Source organism: Gossypium raimondii, chromosome 10 (assembly GCF_025698545.1).
Source record: "Gossypium raimondii isolate GPD5lz chromosome 10, ASM2569854v1, whole genome shotgun sequence".
In the NCBI taxonomy this organism is placed as follows: domain Eukaryota; kingdom Viridiplantae; phylum Streptophyta; class Magnoliopsida; order Malvales; family Malvaceae; genus Gossypium; species Gossypium raimondii.
Genome location: NC_068574.1, coordinates 33268979 through 33290153, shown reverse-complemented (window position 1 = coordinate 33290153; position 21175 = coordinate 33268979). Strand labels below are relative to the sequence as shown.

The following is a 21175-nucleotide window of genomic DNA, read 5'->3' as shown; positions in this document are numbered from 1 at the left end:
TCTGTGGTTTTGCAGACTCTTCTGTTAAGTAATCTCCCAACCTAGATGCTTTAGGCGAACTTGTTAAGTTCACAATTGTTTATATTTGTTTATCATTTGAAGTATGATAATTTGGTTAGTTAAGTTGAGATTTAGTTAGAACGGAACTAGAATACTGTAGATGATAAGACTTAAATTATGTTAAGTGCACTTAATCACGAGAATAATAGAGTTAGTGGAATTATCTGATTTTTCCACTAATCCTTGTCTTCGAGCTTAAGTATATAAGGATAGAGGTGGTGCTTCTAAAAACTTAAGTTTTCTTCCTCTTCCTTCATTTCCTCTTAAAACTCTTTAAAAATCTAAGTTCAAAAAACCTCTTCAAAGTAATGTTCGCACTGTTCAACTAACTTCTACGTTAGTACCAACTCACTAGTAATTACTGTTGAATCCTAGGTTACCTTCTAAGTCATTTACGTGTTTCTCGTTCTACATGCATAAATGTTAGGATAGCGTGTTAGGATAACGTGTGAGGAATGAAACTTCCTGATTCTAGATTAAGCATTTTTTATTCTTGCATCATGCATGACTAGATTTGATCAATTGATGATTTGATATGTTTAATTATCTTTATTTTAGCTCAAGAAGTTAATGAAGGTCTAAGTGATAAAGGAAAAAGACCTGCTTAATAGACTTGTGCTAGATTTTTTTGTGAGCTCCTTTTTATTTTCACGTGTTGTAATTTTATTTACTTTATAATTCAGGCAAAATCCTCCTCTGTAATGGATGAAAGATGTTGTGCAGGTAATGGTTATCCAAATTTTACAATCTGAGAGCAATCTTTCTATGATACAAAGTAAGTGTTATTCTTCATGCTTCAGCCACTACCATCTGCTTCTGATATGTATGATATGATATGGACTTATATGAGGTGATGGAGATAAGATATATTTATGTAGAATTTGATAGGGAATCTATATTGCAAATCGGATTGGCAGATCACGATAAAACATGTTGTTCTGAATGAAAATTATATGAGGAGTTAAGGGGGAGAATGTATATGAACAAGATTGAATGATATGCTTCTGATTTGAATTCTGGGTACATGGCTGGCATGAGAATGGATTTTTCTGAGTTGTGTTGAGCTGGCGTATAGTATACGCCAAAATGATATGTAAGTTGGCGCGTACTGAGTCTATCTGTGTTCTATATAAGCCATTGGGAGTACTATGCGAATGTGTGTAAATCCTTCAGGAAGGTTCAATTGTACTATTAATAATGTTATGTATGATTTATCTTTGGAACTCATTAAGATCATTTGAACTTACTTTGTTACCTTTTCCTTTTTAGGCTTGCTGACTGAAGAAAAGTTTTGTTAGAAGGACTAAGCTAGAGTACTACTACTATTGTGAGTTGATTGCTTTATTTTGTATCATGCATGACTTGTGGCGGTGGCACTTAAGTGTATTTGTAAATTATTTGTACAAAGAACTTCTATTTTGTTAAGATTATATTTTTATGATATTTCTATAAAGTATTACTTTTTGGTTTTAAATTAATATATATTTTTTAATGAAGTTATTATATTTGAACTTATATGCCATATGGTTTGTATATTATTTTTAAATTTTTGATGTTTTCATTCAAATAGTAACAACTAATATATATTTTTATAACTTTATAAGAATTATATAAATCTTTCGCCAAAATGTTTTAAAGTTAGTTTGATTTTGAGTAATGACAAACCATACATGGATCCTATTATAGATGCTTAACTTTCAATGTTCTTGCTCCTATCTCGAATAATTGTCTCCAATTTATGAGCTTTGGTTAACATTCAAAAGCTGCTACCAGAGCACATATTTTATCTCTTAATCCCCACTCAAACTTATCACACATTTCCTTCTCTGACTGGAACATGTTCTTAGAATAACGATCGAGTCTAACAAATTCTCGTTCATATTCAATCACAGACATCCTTCATTGTCTGAGATATAGAAATTCTTTCTTCATCTTCTCTACATACATCTGATTTACATTCCTTTCCTTGAATTTCTCCAGAAATAATTCCAAATAAATAATCTCTTTAGGAGTCACACTAGTCAATGTATCCAATCACTGATAAGCTTCTCCCTCTAGCTACGATATGACACACAAGAGACTATCTTCTGATATACATTTCAGTTCCTTTATCACTCTGCAAACTCAAGACAACCACTACTCAAAAACAGTGGGATCATCACTTTTGTCACCCAAAAATTCCTTAGCACCCCTATTATGAATTTCTTTTATAGGGTCTCTTTTAGTTGGAGTTGCAACCGAAACTAGTGGTGCAGGTGATGCTGGGCAAACCACTTCTGGTTGTGGTTACTGACACTATTGAGGTCGAGGAGCTTAAGTATTCCCCAATAACTTGTCAGACATTTGTGTCATCATCGTCCAGAAAACAATGCTAAAAGTAATTCAAGCTGGTCCCAAGCCAGCTATAGGTACTTGTTCTGGAACAGGGGGAACATAACTTTCATTTTTTCTCTGGTCACTACTTTGGATCCTTTAAACATGGTTATCAAATCTACAAGAAATTCAGATTAGTTTCAAACATAGGAACTAGCCAGAGGCGTATCATGCATGATGGGGCATGGCATAGCCTTCGATTTTCTGAGAATCGATTCAACCTTGGCTCTCATACCAAACATGTAACATGCCAAATCTGACCTAATATTTGGATCCGTGTATGATGTGTCACTGATTTAAATCAAATTAACTTCAAAACATTTTGGCAAAAGCTTTATATAATTCTTAGAAATTTATAGATATAAAACATATTATAACTATTACTTTACTAAAGTTTAAATGAAATCATTAACAGTATATAATAATGTTCAAGCCATATGTCGTATAAGTTCGAATAGAATAATTTTACTAAATAGAATGTAAATGTCTATGTCTGAACTTTGACATTTAATAAAGATATTATAAAAACAGAGTCTTAAAAAACTAGAATTTTTTTATACAAATCATTTCCAATTTACATTTATATGCTACACCCATTAGTCATGCAAGATACAGAACATAACATTAAGCTCACAAGAAGCAGCACTTTCACGTAGTCCTTCAAACAAAGTTTTCCTTTAGTCTGCAAGCCTGAGAAGGAAAAGGTGATAAAGTAAGTTCATATGAACTTAGTGAGTTCCAAAAAGGAAATCATACATAATATTACTGGTAGTACAATTGAACTGACTTACACAAATTAAACATAGTACGCCCAATGGCACATACAGAACAAAAACAAACTAAGTACGCCAACTTAAAAATAACGCAGAAAACTCATATTCATGCCAACCACGTACCCCAATTAAAAATTATGAGCATATGATTTAGTCTCATTCACAAACATTCTCCCCCTTATCTCCTTATATCATTTTCATTTATAATAACATGTTTTATCGTGTTCTGTCAGGCCAATTTGCAATATAACTCCCCTACCAGAGGTTACACAAACATATCTCCTAATCTCCATCACCATATATCAAATAATATCATAAATATCAGAAGCAGGTGGTAGTGGCTTAAGCATGAAGGATGATGCTTACTTCATACCACAAACAGACTGAACTTACACTAATGACTCTGGATAACCATTATCCACACATACTCTTTTCATCCATTATAGAGGAAGAATACTTACCTTACATGAATTATAAAAAAATAAAACTACAATATAGGGAAGTAAGAAGGAACTCACAATAAACTCTAGCAAAATCTACAAAGCAGGTCCTTTGCCTTTATCACTTGGACCTTCGTTAGCTTCTTGAGCTAAAATAAAGATGATTATACATATCAAATCATCTATTTATCAAATTTGATCATGCATGCAAGAATCAATAACACTTAATCTAGAATAAGGAAGTTTCCTTCCTCGTACAACGTTTTAACATATACGCATGTAGAATGAAGAAAACATAAATTACTTTGAGGATAACTTAGGGTTCATCTTTAATTGCCGGTGAGCTAGTACTAATGTAGAAGTTAGTTGAATACAACGAATGTTACTTTGAAGAGGTTTTCTGAACTTAAGTTTTCAAAGAGTTTTCAGAGGAAATCAAGAAAGAAGAAGAAAATGTAAAGGTGTTTAGAAAGACCACCTCATGTATAATTAAGCACAGAGACAAGGATTAGTGAACAAATCAGATAATTCCACTAACACTCTTGATTCTCATCATTAAGTGCACTTAACATAATTTAAGTCTTATCATCTACAGTAGTCTAGTTCTGTTCTAATTAAATCTCAACTTAACTAACCAAATTATCATATAAAAAGAATAAACAAATCTAAACAACTATGAATTTAACGAGTTCACCAAAAGCCTCTGGTTAGGCGGATACTTAACCGAAGATTTCGCCAAACTAGGAGTTCGCCAAATGGCGCAATATACAAAATTATATACTTAGCCAAGGAAACACTTTACTTACTCATATCTATCCTTATTTTACCAACTATAGGTCAAACAATAACCAAATACAAAGACTTTGCCAACGGGCTGTTACATCCATAGCTATGACATAATTTTGAAAAAAGGGCGGAAGAACCGCATTTATTCATTGGAGGTTTTTTGCGTGTCCCAAGGAAATGATGGGTAAACCTTACGCTACGTAAGTTTAGCTAAATCCATATTGCAAACACGATAGTTCATGTGGTGCCTGGGTGGTACTCTGTTAGCCTTTGTGGCGTATTCTATTAGGCTTTGTGGCATATTTCATATGTTGTCTTTGTGGCGTATCTTTGTCTAGCCCTTATGGCGTATTCTGATAAATCTATGATAATGATATAATCTATCAAAACTTATCTGGTATGAAAAGTTCTATGATGAAATGAAATAAGTTTTAAAAGAAGTTCTTGAAAGAAGTATGAATCAGTATGTAGGAGTTTGTCAGGTTGAGTTATTCATGCTATTAAGGTGGAAATCTGAGTTATTTAGTATTTATTAAATGTGATTAGTATCATGTATTGTTCTGAGACTTGATGAAATCTGAGTTATTCGTTATTTTGGAGATCTTGTGCCCTATAACAAAGACATGTGAAAATTCTTTTAAATGATCTGAAGTATATCTTATCAGTATGAGTATGTATTGGGTTGGGTTAGAGTATAGTCCAACTTAGCATCTGATTTAGCAATATAAGTATGAAAATTCGTGAAAAGTATGAACAGTAAGTGGTATCCGCCAAGAATGATGTCTGCGAGTAACTGTTCTAGAATAACTGTTTAATATTTATCTGAAGAGAAAAGAAAAAGGTAGTATCATCTGTTAAGATCTAGAGCCACTTAAATAGTTAGATCAATGATGATACGTTAAGAATTGTAAGTGGCGTATAAGTATGCAACCATATAATTGGCAATGTGAAGGTATCTGCTAAAGACAGATATGAGGAAATCCAAATATTCAAGATGACGAATTAAGCATAATAAGTTTAAAAAGGTATGTTGTGTCAGATCTCATTAGGTTCCTCTAACTTACGAAATGTTATGTTTATATTTCAAGTATTGCTATTTAAGTGTGTCGCTTGGAGGGACAAGCCAAGAGTGCGCTAATGAAGCGACGAAAAGGGAAACTATGCATACAGTGGGCCTGGTTGGACAAGTGGCATATTGTAGGATTATACCATATGAGTTTGTTTTATTTAACTTATGTATTGTAAGAAATTATTATAGATATGATGTATTATGTTTAAATACATTTTCTTGTTCTTTTAATGATAAAGATTTATGGTAAATGTTAAGGAAAATGTATTATGTTAAAAGTCTAAGAAGGCTCTTTAGAAATTTTGTTAAGTGAATTGTGTAATAACACAATTTTTCCTTATTTTTGTCACATTGTCTTTATTTTTCATCCATATTTTCTCGATTGGCATTTTTCCTTATTTTTCTATAAGCTCAAAATTCTTATACTCACTATAACATACAATTCCTTAGTCATTCAATTTCTTTTCTTTTCTGTTCTTTTGAAACCACAGAGATGTATCTACCTAATCCATCAATATCGATGGTCGGACGTCTAAATTCCTGCAAGGACCAAGAAATAAAAGATAAAATAAAATATATAATAGGCTTAATGTTTCATTTCGGGTTCATCAAGAAAATGGATTAAGGCTCAAAATAGTTACTAGGGAGAATATTTATGGGATATCTTTTAGGCTTAAGGAATTGTCTACCAAACAATGACTTATGTCACCCCAAGGTAATTCTATACATAGATTAAATTGGTCAAGTCTATCAATTTCTACAACCTATAATTCAATTAAACATGTATGTTATTCTATACATATTTATCATGTGATATACTTAACACCTTAAATCTATTCACAATGTAAGAAATTGAACAAAGTAGTTTAAAATTAAAATTTAGAATCAATTTCTATCAAACTAAATTTACAATTTATTCACAAAATCCTATTAACATGCACTTAACCAATCACTTGTATTTCTGAAAGCTCAAGTACATAGAAAACATACAATAAAAAAATTAAAAACTACTAAAAACAAAAGAAAAGACAATAAATAGAAAATTTAAAAAATTTTCCTAAGTTACCCCCACACTTTATTTGGCACATTGTTCCTAATGTACAATTAAATATATAAAGGAAAGAGGTTACCCTTTGGATTGATTTGTGCAACTCGGTTAGTGGGACTATTTCTACATTCGGGTAGTTTCGTAAAAATTTGGGGTTCCTACAAAGAAAAATGCAATATCTATCTATTATATAATACCAAAGTTCTTAAAAAAATCAAAACGAGTGAAAAGATGTCGAGAGAATTCAAAAATGAAGTTGATCAGGATATTCATAGTAGTGGTCACTTCGTTGAGAATATAAATAGGGTAGAATTTGTAGCACTTTAAACTGGTGATCAACAACCTAGGGTCGATAGAGATGGAAACAAGGGACAAAGTGATACGACTATACTCTATGCTATAGTTGATGCTCTTTAGAGAGTGGTGAGAACTAATCCTGCGGTAGTATCTGTATCTGTTGTTCGATAGGGCCCAATTAAAGAATTGCGTAGGTATGGTGCTACCAAATTTCTGGGATTGAAAGGGGTTAATCCCTCAATTGCCTAAGTTTGGTTAGAATTTACTAAATGCATTTTGCAACAACTTGAATACACCCCGTGAGAATATGTAATCTATGTTGTTTCTCTGCTGCAAGGAAAAGCATATATGTGGTGGCAAATAGATACATGCCATGTACCTACTGGTCGAGTTGATTGGAAATTCCTTCAAGATGAGTTTTAGAAAAAGTACGTCGAAGAATTATACTTGGAAGATTAGAAGAAAGAATTCTTATTGTTAAAACATAATGAGATGCTTGTAACTGATTATAAGCATGAGTTTTTATGACTCAATAAATATGCATCAAAATTTGTGCCTTCTAAAGTTGAGAGTTGTAAAAATTTTATGCATTATTTGCGCGAACTCAGAGTTCAGCTAGCATCTCACTGAATTTCAGACTTTGTCGATGGTGGAACAAGCTATGGGCCTCAACAAGAAAATTGAGCCTAAATGAGTTTTTGGAAAATGAACAGGGACTGCTAGTTCACATTCGTTACCTAAACAGACTAGGGATTCCCGTGAAAAGTAGAGATCGACTATAAAGTTCGACAGATCTGAAAGGAATCGAGATAGTCAACCATCTGTATCAGTGGGTTGTGTGCGAGGTCCTGCTTGAGATTTTGATGTACTGAATTGTGAGCATTACAGGAAAAAGCATTGATGTGAATGTTGGAAGTTGTCGCGAGCCTGTTTTTGTTGTGGATCATTGGAAAATTTGCTCGTAAGTGCCAGAGAAGTGATAATGCCACTCCTGCCCCTACCTAGAGGTCTACACCTGCAATTAGGGGTCGAGGGATTAACCTTGGTAGTTCTATATCGAGAAGTGGTTAAGAAAGTGGAGTGAAACTATTGTTCATCTATTAGAGGTCAGAGCACCAACTCGAGCATATGTTATATGAACTCATGTGGAGGGCAACACTTTAGATGTTGTAGCAGGTATCTTTATTATATTTTCAATACATGTTTATGCTTTGATAGACTATGGATCCTCACATTCATATATTACTGTTGAACTGGTTAAGTTGGGAAGTCTAAAATCTGATACGTCAAAAGCAGCTATGGTTGTATCGAGTCTTTTAGGATAGACGGTGTGTAAGCGGTGTCTGTTAGATATTCAGAATGTATCTTTTTTCGCTGACCTGTTAATTATGTTATTTGGCGATTTTGATCTGATTTTGGGTATGGATTGGCTAACTGAGCATGGGGTGACATTAGATTGCCGTAAAAAGAAGTTTTTGGTTCAGATTGTTGATGGTAATAGACTAGAAGTGAATGGTGCCAGAACGAGTGGTTCAACTCATATAATTTCAGCAGTTTGAGCTAATAAACTTCTTAATCAAAACTGTGAAGCTTTTCTGGTCTATGTTATTAACTCCAATGCTGATTGTAATTATATCAACAAGATTCTAATACTATGTGAATTTCCTGATGTGTTTCCTATAGAATTTTTGGGATTACCACCAGATCGAGAGTTGAGTTTGCAATCAAAGTGTTTCCTAGTATGACTCTATTTTTGGTTTCCCCTTATTGTATGGCACCAAGAAAACTCAAAGAATTGAAAGTTCAGTTGCAATATTTACTAGATCGCGGCTTTATACGCCCTAGTATATTATCCTGGGAAGCCCTAATATTATTTTTTAAAAAGAAATATAGTTTAATGTGGCTTTGTACAGACTACCAACAACTGAATAAGCTGACGATTAAGAATAATATCCCTTACCTTGGATCGATGACTTATTTGACTCGTTCAATGATGTATCGAAAACGAAGTTTCGTATGCATTATGGCCATTATGAATTTTTGGTGATGCCTTTTGGACTGACAAATGCTTATGCAGCTTCCATGGATCTCATGAATCGTATCTTCCAACTTTATTTGGATCAGCTTGTGGTGGCTTTTATCGACGACATCTTAATTTATTTGAAATCAGAAGTTGAGTATAAAAAACATCTCAGAATTATTTTGCAAGTGTTTTGAGAAAAAACAATTGTACGAGAAGCTTAGTAAATGCGAATTTAGGTTACCCGAGGTTGTAATTCTAAGACACGTCATTTTTGCAAATGGGATTCATGTTGATCTGAAAAAGGTTGAGGCTATCTTACAATGAAAAGCACCGGGAAATGTGTCAGAAGTCGATAGTTTTCTTGATCTGTCTGGTTACTACAAAAGATTTGTAAATGGGTCTTCGAAGATAGCTATGTTGATGAAAAAAATGTTGCGAAAGAATGTTCAGTTTGTTTGAAGCAATCAGTGTTAAGAGAGTTTCAAAAAATTGAAACAAATGTTGACCAAAGCACCAATTTTGACCTTGCTTGAATTGGGAAAAGACTTTATGGTCTATAATGACACCTCATTGAATGGTTTGGGTTGTTTCTTGATGCAGGATGGTAAGGTAATTGTGTATGCGTCCCGTCAGTTGAAAATGATTGAACGCAACTATTCGACCCATGATTTAAATCTATTCACTGTGGTTTTTGGTCTAAAGATCTGGAGGCACTATTTGTATGGTGAAAAGTGTCATATTTATACTGATCACAAAAGTCTTAAATACCTTCTAACCTAAAAGGAGTGAAATTTGAGACTGTATCGTTGGATTGAACTCTTGAAAGATTACAAATGTGTCATTGATTATCATCCGAGAAAAGCTAATGTTGTAGCTGACGCATTGAGCTGAAAAGCAATAGTTGAGTTGCAGGCGATGTTTGCTCAACTCAGTATTAGTAGTGATGGTAGCTTATTAGCTGAATTGAAAATCAAACTGATGGTGTTTGAACAAATCAGAAAGGCACAACTTGTCTTTTCCAAGTTGCCTAGGAAAAAGGAAATGGTTCAGCGTGGCATGGTAGAAAATTTTAGTATCGATGATTAGGGATGTTTGAGATTTTGCAATCGATTATGTGTTCCAGATGTAGCCAATTTAAAAGAGTTAATACTTCACAAAGCCCACAATAGTCGTTTTGTTATGCACCCTGGTGGAACAAAAATATATGTGACCTACGAGAACTGTATTGGTGGCCTGGAATGAAAAGAGTGATAGTCAATTTCGTAGAGAAATTTTTCACTTGTTAGTGAGTTAAGGTAGAACATTACGTCCCCACCAGGCTTCTTCAGCTTATCTCAATTCTTAAATGGAAATGAAAGTGCATAACGATAGATTTTGTGACAGGGCTACCATTGTCTCCAAGAAAAAGAAATGCAATTTGGGTGATAGTATATCAATTTCTGAAGTTAGCTTATTTTCTTGTAGTTGGAATCAGTTGGTCATTTCCAAAGTTAGCTGAGGTATACATTCGGGAAATAGTCAGATTGCATGGTGTACCTATGTCAATTATTTCTGATCGGGATCCTCAATTCACCTCAAGATTCTGGAGACAGTTACATGAATCTTTAGGTACAAAACTAAATTTTAGCATTGCTTTTCACATGCAAACAAATGGAAAACCGAAGCGAGTTATTCAGATTTTGGAGGATATGTTTCGAGCCTGCATAATTGATTTTGAAGTAGGCTGGGAACATTATTTACCGTTGACTAAATTTGTGTATAATAACAGTATCTATTCAAGCATTCAAATGGCTCTATATGAAGCATTATAGTCAAAGGTGCAGAACACTTGATTGCTAGCCAGAATTGATTCAAGAAATGAAAGATATAGTTAAAGCGATCAACGATAGATTGAAAGTAGCGGTTGACAGATAAAAACCGTACGCGAATCTGAAACTTCGAGATTTTGAGTTTTTTGTGGGAAATAAAGTGTTTTTAAAAGTTTCTCTGAGGAAAAAAGTTCTACAATTCAACCAAAAGGGAAAATTGAGTCCTTGATTTATCGGACCGTATGAAATCACTGAAAGGGTTGGACCAGTTGCATATCAGTTAGCATTACCAGTTGAATTACAAAAGATACATGATATATTTCACATGTCGATGCTTAAAAGATATCGATTGGACCCGTCTCATGTTATTTCGATGGAAGAATTTGAAATTCAGCTCGACTTGTCTTACAAGGAAGAACTGGTTGAAAATCTAGCTCACGAGGTGAAAGAGTTAAGAAATAAACGTGTTCCACTCGTGAAAGTCTTGTGGCGTAATCATAGTGTAGAAGAAGCAACTTGGGAACAGAAAGAGACGATGAAGTCCCAGTATTCCCACCTATTTTCAAGTAAATTTCTAGGACGAAATTTCTTTAAAGGGAAGAATTGTAACGACTCAAAAGTTAGTGGTGCCAAAAAGTATGATTTTTGAACCTTTTCTCCGTAAACTAGACTCGTATATATTATTATTAAATATTTATAGAGTTATATTAGAAGTGAATTGAATTTTGATTAGGTGATTTTATCGAATTAATGTTTAATTACGGATCAGGGACTAAATCGTAAAAGTGTTAAAAGTTTAACTCTTAGGGAATCTTTAATTAGAATTAGATTAAAGGACTTATAAAGCAATTAAACCAATGTTTTAATAAGGGTGGACGATAATATGGGTTTTAAATGTTGAAAATGTTATAAAATTATAAATGAAATAAATAAAATAAGACAAAAACATGCTTGGTGGAATTGAATAAAGTAAAACACATTCTCTCCCTATTTGTTTCATGCAAAACCTAAGTGAATGGAGAAGAGCTCGACGGTCCTAAGTGTTTTGAAGATTTTGGTAACAAAATTAGTTAGTGTAATCTAGTAATTTTCTTATAATTTTTATGTTTTTAGAATCTTGGAAGATTAGGCTAGTTGACCCATGTAGTATTTTTTAGTATTGTTAAAGATTGAGGACATTACTATTGTTGAATAGTTGAATTTTGATAGATTTTAAGTTCATATTTGAAAAAGGACTAAATTGCAAAGTCAACTAATGATTTTGTTCATTAGGGAATAAAGTGCACAAATTTTTAAATTTGTGGTAAAAGTGAGAAATAGAAGGTCCAATAAGGAGTGTAGTGAAATCGAAATGAAAATTGAGGTAAGAATTGAAAGTTATGTTAGTCTTGATTTTAGGGACTAAATTGAATACAATGAAAAAGTTGCTTAAATTAGCAATTGAATGTGAAATTGTTTGTGTATTGATTATTTTGTATGTTTTTCTTAATCTATAGCCAACGTCGACTCAGATTCTTTAACAAAGAAAAGAAAAGACAAAGTCGTCGACAATAGCTTGGAGTTTACAATTTGTGTTTCTATAATCTGAATTATTTTGTAATTGCTACATATTGACTTGTTTCTCATGGTAAGAACATAAGGTGAGACACTTTGTTATAATGAGTTTATTGGATTGATTTGAATCGAATAATGTTCATGAGGACTAAATTGAATATATGTGAAAAATGTGTATATTTATATAATTGTGAAATTGAATACATATTGAGATGATTTATGTTGCCATTTCTATTGATAAATGAATTCATGTGAATTGAGATATTGGTTGATAATGAAATGAGTAATGAATATCCTATTAACTGTTTGGGCAGAGTCGGATATAGTTGGTATACCATAGGATAGGAAGAGTTCAGGGTTACTTTGACTATGAGTCTATAACACCCCAAACTTAGCCTAAACGTTATGGCTGTATCTGGCAATGTCACACAATAGTGTTTTTGAAACCTCATTGTTACATAGAAAACATTCCATGTTATTATCTTTAGTAAACCTTTGTTAGAACTTAGGAAGTCGTCTTTATTCATTGAAAATATTTGTTTTTAAACATCCCTCGTTGCGGAAGCTTTAATAAAATAGTCTAAGTGATCATGCGTTTAGAAACTACTTTAACTTTTTGAAAACCTAATTTCCTATGACCAGCAGGTATAAATTCATAAAGTAAAATAAATAAATAAAAACCCAAAATTTAAAACCAAAGTCCAAGAGGATCCTTAAATTACAACCCAAATAATCAATAATAATTAAATCATAAAACGCAAATTGAAAACCATGAAGTCCAAAAATTTTTGTGGTCACCGTTGAGTCTTCCGTCGCACCGATCCATCTAAGTCTGGGGATTACCTTGCACATTAAACAAAAAGGATGAGTTTACATAAACCCAGTGTGTAATCCCGTAGAAACAAACAAACAATCAGTATTCATAGTGCACAGTTGAACAGTCTTGAGCCTAAGCCCTTTTCAATGATCGGTGATGCTTGGGCCTTAACCCATCTCAAGACAAAGGTCAAAATGCAAGAGGGCCTTAGCCCATCACAATATCAGTAGCAATAACAGTTATGCAGTAGCAAAATCCTACCCATCCAGCCTCTACACACCATCTCTGTCAAACCCTACACTCCATGCAGGGATATAATCAACCCACCCATCCCTACACTCCAAGTAGTACCGAATGCGGCACAATAGTTTGCAACTGAGTTGCCAATAAATTAGGCTTAAATTCTTTTAGTACACTTCCTCTGAATAACAACCCCCCAACTCAATGCAATGCAACATACAATGGATGATATGCTATTATGCAATTTTAGTACATATATTCGGTTTAGTTATTAACATGCTCAGTACATATATCATTCAGTCAATTTCACACATTTAGGGGTTTAAGTAGTGCTTACCGACCTTACAGTAGGTTCACAGTCGACATGGGCGACCCTTGCAATCTTAGAAACATTCCGGTAAAAATAGGCCCACAAGCCCGTGTGTACCCGTGTGGCCCACACGACCCAAATTGGTCTTGGCCGTGTGATCCATTTTTAATGTAACTCATGCTAGCTAAATATTCATATATGTTTTCACTATTTACTTATATGTTCATTCAAAGTTGTCTACTTGACTCAATGTCCCTAAATTATTTATATCTTAAGCTACAGAATTCCAAATTAAGATCTGCTTGATGTTTTCGAAACTAGACTCAAATACCTTTCTACCATAAAATTTTCAAATTTTATAGTTTATCAAATAAGCACAGCAAAATCTTCAAATTTATCCCGATTCTGCTATTTGACAACTTCAACCTTTCCTTACTAAAAATTATTTATCTCTTAGTACGGAATTCAGATGATATTTCTGTTTGTTTCTCTTAAAAATAGACTCAGTAAGAATTTAAACATATAAATTTAAACCCCTAATTTTTTTTTACAATTTTTGATGATTTTTCCAAAGTCAGATAGGGGAACCCGAACCCATTCTGACCTTGTCTCACAAAATTCATTATATATCATAACTTACAATTTCATTGCTTACACTATTTCTTCCATGAAAAACTAGACTCAATAAAATTTAATTTCGTATTTTATTCAACCTCTAACTCAATTTCCACTATTTTTTATGATTTTTCAAAGTTAAACTACTGTTGCTGTCCAAAACTATTTTAGTGCAGAATATTGATTTTGAAGTTATATGTTTAAAAAGTTAGACTACAATTTTTTGCATCATTTTCTCTTATTTGTCTTATTTCTCGACATCAAGCAATTTTGACTTTTTGCCAAATCCTATTTACTACGTTTTGGGTACACACCTGGTATCATTTCTGATGTGTAAGCACTCCTAAGCCTCCAGAACCTAAAAAACGACCACCAAATCTCTAGATTAATCACTTAATTCATTTTTAATCAACCAATTTTGGAAGGAACTCGACCAAAAACCAAACAAAACCCTTACATCGCTTGAGTAACCACGACTTCGTACAATCACAGCGTCGATTCGAAACCACCAGCCCCTTGATTAACTCCTAAAGACAAAAAAGGAATCCCCCTTTCAGAGATTAACCAAGAACGATTAACAATAGAAAAAATTGTTACTTACCGAACACATGCAACCAACGATGAACAACTAAATCAATTGGAAAATAAAGAAAGAAATGGAAGGAGAAAAAAATAATGGAAATTTCGGCAGCAACTAGGGGAAAGAATCGGCAGAGGAGGGAAAGAGAAGAAGAAAATGTTATAAAAAGTTTGGGTAATTGGAGAGAAAACTGAAACTCTACTTTTTTTTTCTGCAACAAAAAGATAATCAGATTATTTTCTGATAACCTCTCCCCCATTTTCTCCTAAAATCACTCCTTATTAACCCACTAAAACACAACTACTTAGAATTTTTCCCCAACACAACTCTTAGCCGAAATTGGAGCAAAAATAATGTCTCTACCCCATCACAAAGAATTGAACACAAGACCTCCTTCACACCAACACTCCACTTATCCACCAAACCAGCAGGCCCATTCTATTAATTATTTGCCAAATTTTACTTAAAAGCCCACTGATCAAAGATAGGGCTTATTCATAAAAATACTAAAATTTTCCCAAGTCCTGGCTTGAACCCAAAACACTTAACCATTGAAGTAAATACACAATTTTGTCACACCTTCGCAAGAACAAAAATAAAAATTCTGGGGCGTTACAGAGTCGATGAGGCACTAGGTTCCAAATTGCTTTGGTTATAACAATGAGACACTGGGTATCAAACTTGTTGAGAAACGTTGCATGTATCTATTTATTTTGGATTTATCCGATGAGGAACTGGGTGTCAAAATGGTGCGTTGATTGGGTTCGTGTATCCATTCGAGTCTGAGTTAGGTTAATAAGGAGATAAATGGTAAAAACTTAATATTCATAATTGAAATAATTTTGATGAATAAGTCCTCCAATTCTTGAGATTGAAAAATCTATATGAGATGTGATATTTGATATTGAAATGTGAAATGGAATAGTCATTTATGAAATGAGTTGAAACATTGATAGTTATGTTCATTGAATACATAAATTTGGAAATTATGATGGAATGTGATACCTTATGAATTGAGATATCAAATAATATATGAAGTGGATTTGCCATGTCTTAATATTAGTAAATTGTGTTAGATTTGATCAAAGGATGTGAGAAATCGTATAATTGACATGTTAATTGCACATCATCATTTATTTTTAAGTTATGCATTTTAAATGATTTATGTTATGTTTTAATTTCGGATTATAGAAATGCCACCGAGTTATACTCAACGTACAATTTTGTTTTCAGTGCGCAGGCTAGGTTTTTTTTATTCGATCGTCAACTTCAGCATCTAGTGGTAAATCCCAAACTCAAGTGTTGGTGATGTTTTTAGTTCGGTCATAGCATGTACCTAAAGGTGTTATATGGTTATGCAATATTCTATTTTGGATTTCGTTGGCATTTTGAGAGCCATGTGTGTATATGTATATATATGTGTGTGATGGCAATGGTCATGTTAATGTTATAATGTTAAATAGTTTGGCATGTATGCTTAATGATTTAAATGGTGAGTAGGTGTTATGCTATGAGATGAGTTTTGCAGGTAAATGGCTGTGAAAGAATTGGATGGTGTGCTTGTGTTGAACTTAAAACAATTTGGTAAGTTTTAGTGCATGTTTTTTGTGGTTGATATTGAGCTACTTCAAGATGTTTTTAAATGGTCAAATGATGTATGTTAGGTTGATTATGCTGAGGTGCCACTTGTGGCATATTGGTATGGTTTAAATGTGGTATTTTGGTTGATATATTAGTGTATCATATGCAGGTTTTTATGTAGGTTTGTCATGCTTTAGATCATGCTTGTGTATGAAAAAAGGTTTAGGTTGTTTTTGAGACTTGTAGGTCACTTATGGTGCCACATGGCCTTGTGCCACACACTGTTCCAAGACACGGCATCAGGCTGTTATACAGGCTGGTACACGACCATGTGACCTATTGAAATTATCCATGTATAAATTGCACACAACCACAGCCTGTTACACGGCCTGACGACATGATCGTGTGACAACTTTTGAGAAATTACACATTTTACCCACACGGCTTTAGTGAGTTACATAGTAGTTTGTTCGCATGGTCGTGTGAATCCAGCCCCACACAGGGTTAGTCTGTTACACGGTCTACCCAGACGTCCGTGTGTCTCATCCTCATATGGCCTCAGCCTTTCACACATTTGTGTGAACTTTGTTTACAATTTTTTTTACGTTTTTGTATTTATTTCAAATTGATCCCTGGTTGATACTGGGTTAATTTAAAGCTTTTGTAAGCTAAATTTAAACCCTAAATTGATTGAATTCCATGTTATACATGACCATATGTGGTAAATTGATATTGAATTGAAATTTTGAACTATAATTTTTATGTAAATGTTTCGTATTTATCTATAGCATTCTATTACTCGAGTTCGGCAACCGAACAGGGTAAGAGATGTTACATTAGGCCACTTGGTGAACTATACTATATATTATGAATGGATGAGTCATGCATGTTTTGGTATAATGTATTGAATGTTATAAGTTTGATTGATTTAGATGTGTTTATATAAGTCAATTGTATGCAAAATGATTTGGTACTATGTTGATTTTGGTTAGACATATTTTGGGAATCATTTTGCTTGACTTAAAAGAACCATTTGGTATGTTTTGAGATTGTACACCAAGTAATGCCGCAACCTTAGAATCTTGACGTCACGATTTCTCCCCTCAGTGTCACACCTTCACTTATCCTACTTTGTGACCTTACTAGATAGCTAGTGACGTTGCGACTTCCCCTATTCCGATGTCACGACCTCACTCAATATTCTATCACTAGTTTTCAGAACTTTTTCGAAGGTTCACCGCTACTTTCTTAGGCACGACTTGAATCGGGTTTTGTCATAAAAATGTATTTTAAGCCCTGACAACATGTTTATTTCCAATGAATTTATTTAAATGTTTTAAAAGTAAATTTTATAACATATAAAAGTAAAAGATTGTAATTTGAGTTGTTTCGACAACAGTTTTGACATCTTGAATTTGGACTTGATGATCGGGTGGTGGGGTGCCATGTACTCTTTATCCCTTAATTGAGGCTTTATACCATTCGATTTTCCTGCCAAAGGTTTTTACTGAAGCTGTAGTGTAGTGTTAATATTGTATACTGTTTTTGTCCACTAGATTTTTATCCCATTAAAATTTTCCAATGAGTGTATAAAGTAGATATTCATAATTGGAGAAAAATAGTTTATTTATCTTTTCTATTGGATATTTATCGAAGATAATCAGCTTATTTATAGTTTTGGAGCATTTGCATGAACCTTTTCTTGTATTTGTGATCCTCTTTGATGACTTATAAAATGCAAATTACTCCTCAAATAATATACACGCATTTACCTCTTATTTATCTTTGATTTTGTACGGCTTTATCTTTTACCCCTACATTTGTAATATAAATATGATTCAAGGGAAAGAAAAGAGACGACAACAAGAAGAGTTACATTCTCTATTTTTCATTTTCCTTTTCCATTCATCTTTTATTTCTTTATATCTTTTGCTAAAGTTATTTTATTTTGTAAGAGAGTTTTATATATATATTTGAAGAATTATATGAACATAGATATTAAATATTGATACCTCAAGGAAAGTAAATGAATCGGATAATATAGATCATTCTTGCTAACTCGGGAAGAGGAAATCATGTTGATATTCACTATTAATTCATCGTTCATTTTAGTTCAAGTGGTACTTTCGCAACGTGCATGTGCATGAGATATTGCATTGATGTAATTTTTGTTACCCCTTCTAGGTTGTGTGCACCTGCAATATTTACTGTAAACGAGCTTGACGTTGACAAGCGAAGGAATTAATGGCCTTTCCCTGTTGCTCAATCCTGTGTGTTGCACCATTGGAAACCATCCTTAGCTTTTCATGCAAGATCCAAACAAACCCTAGGCAAAGGTATCAAATAAGGTCATATATGTTGTTTTCAAAGCTGCAGAGCTTTGGAGTTCAGTTTCAAGTGGAGGGAAACTCACCTTGTTATTACAACACCCCGGGGCTTCCCTAAGAGAAAAAGGGACCTAGGACACTTCTTTTATCGATATTTCTCTTTCACAGAGTGAAGTTGATCCATCTTTGATACCCTTTAAACAAGGCAGTGATTAAATGATGACAAAGATCTAGCATTTAATCGGGGCTAATTCCCAAGAGCATCAATAAATGGAAAATAATTATAAAGAGTAGTTGCCAATGGATTCTCAGTTTAATTTTATTCAATCAAGATAGCTGACATGAAAATAAAAGAAAAATGAGAAATGCGTGGAATCTTGTCTCTCTAAAGCAACCCTCACGGAGAGGCAGAGAAAGAGAACTGATACTCAGAGGAGTTCCAAATGATATTAAACATAGTACTTGGAATGAACATCAATAGCTCTTAATATAAAAATATATATCACACTCCTGTTTTAAGGTTGAAAGTAGATTCGTAGGGTCTTAGACTGAGATTGCAGCCCAAATATGAGTGTCAAGTTACCCCTCTTTTGTTCTCTCGTTAGAAAGGAAGTAAGCACTTGAATATTGATCTTCCATTTTGCTTCATGGTTAGTTATATTGGGGAGCAGGTTTCAATTTTCTCCTATATCCCAAAGGAAAATGTTTTATTTATTTCGATTATTTTACCAATATGTTCGTAGACTTTTTAAGTTGTACTAAGATCACGAAGCAAAAAAGGTATACCTTCCCGAACTAATTAGCATAAAACAGCACAGCAGCAATAATTACTCCCAAAAAGAAAAGATATGTTAGCTAGATTCACCAGTTATGAAATAAGTTTTCCATTCTACTGCTAATTCCCATATCTCAACTGAACTTGTATATATCTATGATTCTGTAATGCATCTTGTACTGTGTTCGAAATAACGTCGTGAACTAGTAAAAAAGAGCAGAAAAAAAATGTATAAATTTATCCCTGTCTCCCTTCTCTCTGAGAATTGGTAGTCGAATAAGCTGGATCCAAGCTGCCAAAGGATACTTTGGACTTAGTTTCAGGCATAAAAAAGAGCAGGTTCCCAACTTCCAAGCCTTCACAGGGCACATAAATTAAGGCCTCTTTGTAATTTATTTAGGGAGTTTATCTATTTCCCTTGGAGATCTTTGGATTTTCCAGCAGGGGTTTCCATCACTCTATGAAATTCCCAGGTAGTGCCAAAAAAAGGACTAATGTCTCTAATTTATTTCTCTCCCTCTGGTTTTGTAAATCTGCTGTAGATCGATTGAAATAAACCAGCCTCACATCAGAAACAAGCACTGGCTATGCCAATACCTACCTACCTATATACATACATGGTATAACGAAATGAAAAGGCTGTGTGCTTATGATATCCCTTATAGAATTATAACGAAATGTTGGGCTCCGAAAGAATTGAGGAGCAAGCATACATATGTCATGAAAAACCCTAAACAAACAGCTGATCATACAGTAGAAATAAAACCAATAGATATACTGAGATATTAAATTTTATTGAAGGGAAAACTGTACGGATGGTTTAAAGATAATACCAGAGACTGAGAGAAGGCTCAATCACCAAAGCAGTGTTAAGGGATCTTGAAATCATGGAAACTGCACAGAGACACCCAAATTTCAAGTCTAAAAGTTTCAAACCCGCAGCGAAAAAAGAGGGAAAAATTATAACAATATATATATATACATACAAAGCAAAAGATTTTCGAATGCATACATGTTAAGGTTTTGATATGACCACCCATTTCTAGGGATTGAGAGAAAACAGGAATGGTGGTGTACCGGTGTTAGCAAAAGAGAAAGGAGTCAGAATTAGGGTTTCATTTTGAGAGAAATTAGGGTTTTTTTTTTTTTGGATATTGTGCTAGCAGCAACAGGTGAAACTGCCACATGATCTGATCTTTTCCTCGATTGAAAAAAGAAGGGAAATTAAGATCATGCTGGCAGCTTCATCTGATGGTGGAGCACCAAAAATGAAAAAATAAAAACAATAAACACTTCCTTGTGGCCTTAAAAACAACAATTGAACCTGAAAAACACCATGAAAGACTAACTATACACAGCGAGAGCCCTATATATAAAGTCTTTTGCTAGCTATAGAAAGAGCAGTGCTAGGCTCCATGTTGAGAAGAAAGGATAAAGAAGAGGAGTTTAAATAGGAGGGGAGGATTGTTGGGATACTTTTATCATATTCTATAATTTTTCTTTTGATTATTATAAAATAAAAAAGAAAAAAATAGTGGTCCCAAGTGATGCAAATTGAATATTATCACGCCATGAAGTTTTGCAGACAGGTTAGTGAGTATTTCCATATACATTTGTTAGGAACATTAATAACTTTTAACCCCTCTCTCTCTCTCTCTCTCTCTCTCTCTCTCTCTCTCTCTATGAGAAAGAAGGATCA

The 21175-nt window shown here is 33.6% G+C and overlaps 1 long non-coding RNA gene across 1 annotated transcript; it reads right to left on the bottom strand.

Annotated features, from left to right (window-relative positions):
• Positions 1-19500: 19500 nt before the first annotated feature.
• LOC105778582 (uncharacterized) lies at positions 19501-20940 on the bottom strand. The gene is made up of 2 exons (XR_001128800.2): positions 20489-20940; positions 19501-20370 (listed from the first exon to the last, which is right to left on the bottom strand). It is a non-coding gene; the product is annotated as an uncharacterized LOC105778582 (long non-coding RNA).
• Positions 20941-21175: the final 235 nt, after the last annotated feature.